Below are 5739 nucleotides of genomic sequence, written 5' to 3'. Positions count from 1 at the left end.
CCTTACTTAATGCATACTAATCTGATCCTCTGTAAAAAAAAAAAAAAAAAAAAAAAAAAAAAAAAAAAAAAAAGAAATTATCAATTCCCAACTTGACTCTCACTGGGATTAAACATGACAATAGGTCTGCTCTGATTTCATCATCATTTAAAAAAAATCATCTATTATTTTTCACTTTATGTTTCTGTGTGGGAGCAAACTGTTGAAATCCATACTTGATGTATACTAAGCTGATCTTCTGTATATTAAGATAATCAAAAATGAATCTTGATGTGAATGGAAGGGGAGAGGGAGTGGGAAAGGGGAGGGTTGTGGGTGGGAAGGACGGTATGGGGGGGAAGCCATTGTAATCCATAAGTCGTACTTTGGAAATTTATATGCATTAAATAGAAGTTTAAACAAAACAAAACAAAACAAAAAAAGAAAATACAAAAGCTGTAGAAAATCTAAATAAAGGAAAGATTGTAAAAAAAAAATAAATAAAGTCTGTAATCACCATTTGATTTTCTTGTGTGTCCTCAAATGGCAGTCGCCTCCCCATCCACCCTCTATATCTACCTAGTGGGCTCTTTTCTTCCTTGGTGATCTTGACAGATGACTCCGCAAATGTGACTGGGTGGGGATTCATGGCATTTTCCCCAGCAGCGGCGTCTCAGGGAAGGCGTCTAGCCCCTAAGCCCCTAGCCACCACACGTCCTCCAGCACCAGAGGCCCACAGCCAGAAGATCCTAATGAAGGAGATCAATGTTATTCTCTGTAAGGAAATGCAGACTGCAAAAGTTTCCCTCTTTACTGTATTTTGAGGGAGTAGAAGTTGGGTACTGCACTTCTCCTTAAAATGAATCTAAGGATGGATGCTAGCTGTAGCATAGTTTTATCAGATACCTCAAGTGTTCCTTGAGCACACAACACAACTTCATAAAATGATTTCAAATATTTTCTCAATCCTGATTTGATATGTCCCTGGAGCTTTAGCAATGTTGCAGGTTGAAGCAACATGAAAATGGTCTATTTTTTATGCACCTGTGTGTATCCACATACATTTTAGTCATTTTCAGCACAACTATTAGTCATTGATCATGAGTATTCACCTGAATATCTCAAGACGAAAAGAGGCAGATGTAAGATATAAGAAAACTAGCCTTGGATAAATGACACAATCTTCTCAATGGCTTCAAAATATTTAAGTGGAAGTTTGGCCCAAATTATGTGCTCTTTCCATTTCATCCATACTCCTGAAAGTAATATAGTACACATTTTTTTTTTCTTTTCCTAATATATCATTCAGGATTTCAAGCTTACAACAAGCAGAACTTGGGAACAATCATTTCAATCTAGCCAATAAAATATTGGTAGAAACATGAAGCCTCATGAAAACTCACTTTAGAAAAAGCTTAAATTTAAAATCTATTATTTCAAAACCAAATAAAAGAAAGTAAGAGAGGAAGGGTAAGAAGGAGAGAGGAAGAGGGAGGAAGGCGGAAAGAGAATATTATATTCTTAGATTTGTTATATTACATTACATTCTTAGACTTGAGCTATACTGAATCTGTTAAAAACTAATTAAAAATTTTAAAAAAGATTTAATAAACTGAACATTCTACTGAAGTGACAAAATATAAAAAATAAAAACAAGAAAAAAATCTTAAAATTCCATACATAGCACAGCATAGTAGCTTGGAAATTTTATTGCTATACTATGGCTAGGAAGATGAATTTACAGGGGGAAATAGCTCTCCTCTGACTGAAATACAAGATCTTTATCAACCAAAGTATGTAGCAGGTTCAACTGGTCTTTGCAGACTTTGCTTGGGTTAACTCATACTTGTCCAGAGAAGATTTTATTTTTGCCTTCCAAATGGCCAGGATTATCAAAATCTTTTGTTAAACTGCTGTTTCCTTATACTGATAATCTGAGAGTTAATTTCATTTTGATACATGAGACTTTTTCTATCACCTCTCACTCCTCTACCAAAAAGAATATGCTCATTTAGGAGCACGGGAATAATGAATTTCTAATTGTCAATCCACCTGGAAATTTGGTGTAGAACCAGCATACTCAAGAAGTGCATTGGTATTGTTTTAAATTATTTCTTTTCTATCCATTAGATAGTCTTACATGTGTAAGTAAAACTAAGAGAATTGGGCAACACATTGCAAGTCCAGGACATCATATCCACAAGTGAAACTATCCATGGAAATTAAACACTTGATCTTAGCCCAAAGATCAAGAGGAAATACAGATACAGAAATAGATACTGATGGATACAGAGATATGGGAACTGAAACAGTGAATGGTATGACGGCAACACTTAGAATTGTGGCTACTCAAATAACTCAAGTAGAGTAGAGCAAATTTGAGAAGAGGGGTCAGAAATTAGTACACATTTGTGTGTGAGAAATTGAATGTTTTTTGTGTTGGACTACTTGGTATGTAAGGGTGCATGGGCTAAACACTGTGTACCACCACCTGGTGGAGCTCCTAGATATCAGGACAGAAAACGTGTAGTATGAATTGAATCATTTGAAAACTGCATTTTTTTGTTTAAATAAATATCAAGTCTGTGTTCTAAGAAATAAAATACTTAATTGTCATGATCAAAGATCGAATAACTGACATTGAAGAAAAAAAGTGAGAAGAATCTTAATACATCAGATTAAAAGAAGAAATACATGGGAAAACAAAAAGAAAGAAGGTAGATGATGTGGAGAACAAATTAGTAGATGTCTACACCTTTGTATTTTTCAGAAGAAAACTGAACACTAAGTCTAGAATACAATAAAATTTAACAAAATGTCTTAATGAAGATCATAGAATAAAAGATTCAGTATAGTTCATTTAATAGTTTTTTTTTTGTTTTTTTTTTTTGTTTGTTTGTTTGTTTGTTTGTTTGTTTTGACAGGCAGAGTTAGACAGTTAGAGAAAGAGGGACAAGAGAAAGGTGTTCCTTCCATTGGTTCACCCCCCAAATGGTCGCTTCGGCCAGCTCGCTACGCCGATCCAAAGCCAGGAACCAGGTGCTTCCTCCTGGTTTCCCTTGTGGGTGCAGGGCCCAAGCACTTGGGCCATCCTCCACTGCCTTTCTAGGCCATAGTAGAGAGCTGGACTGGAAGAGGAGCAAGCAGGACAGAACCCGGTGCCCCAACTGGGACTAGAACCTGGGGTGCTAGTGCCACAGGCAGAGGATTAGCCAAGTGATCCATGGCGCCGGCCAATTTAATAGGTTTTAAATTAATTTTTCCTTCCCTTCTCCTTCAGAGATTCCTATAATAAGAACATGTATTTACTTAATGGAGTCCCATATTTTTCGTAGTCTTTATTCTTGATTCTTAATTATTCTCTCTTTATTTTTGACTGTACTACTTATTTATTTTTGTATTTCATATATACAATTTTAAGTACATAATGCTTCCTATATTTTTTCTCTCCTTTCATTGCTCCTCTTTATTTTGTTACTTTTATAAAAAAAATTTATGATTGCATACTTTTGTCTTACTTTATAGTTATAGGCTGAATCCTACTCTAGGACATCAACAAACAGAAAGACCACTGTTTTGCAGAAATATAAACAAGTACGATAAACAATATTAAAATCTTGGAAGTCAACTTCACTAATAAATATTATATTATTTTTTGTCCACCAAATCAGAAATTCTTTCCTCTGCTTGGCTTACTCTGCTGTGGAAGCTCTCAATTATGCTTTCTATTTAGTTGAGTGAAGGTTTCAACTCCCACATTTATATTTGGTTCTTTTTAATCACTTTATTGTCTTACTAATTTTCTCATTCAGGTCATCTATTGTTTTCCTTAAACTGAACTTGAACTTTTTTTTTATTTGGTTATTGTTTATAATTCTAGCCTTTTTCCTGCAGGACTATGTTCTTTTTGCTTTCTATTTGTTGAACTGTGTATTTAGTAAATCAATTAAGCCTTTGGATATAATGCATATCAACATATGTATTATCTCAATGAATAAAAAATTAGAAATAATTAATAAAATATAAAATATTAATTCTGTCAAAATTAATTAGTAATATTTCTTGAAATTGTGACAAACTGACAAAAAACAAGTGAATGAGAAAATCCAACAATATTTCTTAGAGGAAAAATAAATTGGAAGGAATGATCACATCTCAATGACAGGTATCACAACTGAGACTGTAGAACTAGCAAATAAATGAATGGGTTCATGAAGGAAAGGGAAAAGAAAGCACATAAACAGATCTACACATATACAGAAAATTAATTATGAGAAATGTGATATTGTAGAACAACAAGGGGTGAATTGAATCTTCAGTAAAGTCTAAGAGACAGTTGGTGTTGGCTTGGCAAAAAAAAAAAAAAAAAAAAAGTCTGAAATTAAACCCAAGTCACCTAATAGAATATACGCAAATTAAAGTTGATTAAAGACAAATTCTGAAAGAAAAACTTTATGCTTTTAGAAGAATTCATATGACAGCATATTTCTTTTTTTTTCACTGTTCTTATATTTTTAATTTAAAAATGTTTTATAGCTGTTTGCAAATCAGTATGTAGACGACTGTTAGAAATACATAATACTTGACTTTCTGAACATGTCTGTATTTTTTTTTAAACTTTTATTTAATGAATATAAATTTCCAAAGTACGACTTATGGATTACAATGGCTTCCCCCCCATACCGTCCTTCCCACCCACAACCCTCCCCTTTCCCACTCCCTCTCCCCTTCCATTCACATCAAGATTCATTTTCGATTATCTTAATATACAGAAGATCAGCTTAGTATACATTAAGTATGGATTTCAACAGTTTGCTCCCACACAGAAACATAAAGTGAAAAATAATAGATGATTTTTTTAAATGATGATGAAATCAGAGCAGACCTATTGTCATGACAGCATATTTCTAAATAAAACTTAGAGATGTTTCTTAAACTGGCTACAGAAAATATTTAATCTTTCAGGACAACACTGTTGCAGTTTACTACATTAGATTATAAAAATAAAAGCAGTTTTTGTAAAGAAAATCAAGACAAATCATCAACAGAGTAAACCATTAAAACAATAGCACAGTGAACAATAAATTAAAATAAACACAGATCAATTAAAATGAGAATAATAAACCAAAAGAGCAAAGAGTTCCCACAAGAGAAAAATATGGGAAACATAGGTGGTTGATTTTATTAACCATTTTGGAAAGTCAAATAATTACATTGAGGAAGCATATTAAACACATCTAATTGAGGAAAGCTTAAAAATAATATGAACCAAATGTCATGGGGTCTTAGCTGATTGTAGTAAAAATTAGATGGTTAGAGAAAATTTTGGTATAGTCTACTAATGGTGAACATGTACCTAGCATTGCCATAAACACCAGGGGAGATTTCTGCCCATACAGAAGAGAAGTCAGACGTGCGAAAGTTTGTAAAAATGATAAATCTGAAACAACCGAGATGGCCATGCACAGGAGTGTGAATACTAGGAAAGTGCCTTAATGGAATGCCAATTTTTATTTTTTTCAAATTCCTTGATTTATTTTTAACTTAAAGATAAAACCATATTTATCATATACAGTATGATATTTTGAAAAATCAGTACATGTGGAATATTTAAATCTAGTCAGCGTATTGTATGCATTTATGATTTTTGTGCAAATAGTTAACATCCATTTTCTTATCATAAGTAACTGTAGTCATATTACATAATAGATTTCTCAAACTGACGCTTATACTTAATTATAAGCTTTTTATCCTTTGTCT

Source organism: Oryctolagus cuniculus, chromosome 13 (assembly GCF_964237555.1).
Source record: "Oryctolagus cuniculus chromosome 13, mOryCun1.1, whole genome shotgun sequence".
NCBI lineage: Eukaryota > Metazoa > Chordata > Mammalia > Lagomorpha > Leporidae > Oryctolagus > Oryctolagus cuniculus.
The sequence above is the reverse complement of the archived record's forward strand: the minus strand, read 5'-3'. Positions refer to the sequence as shown.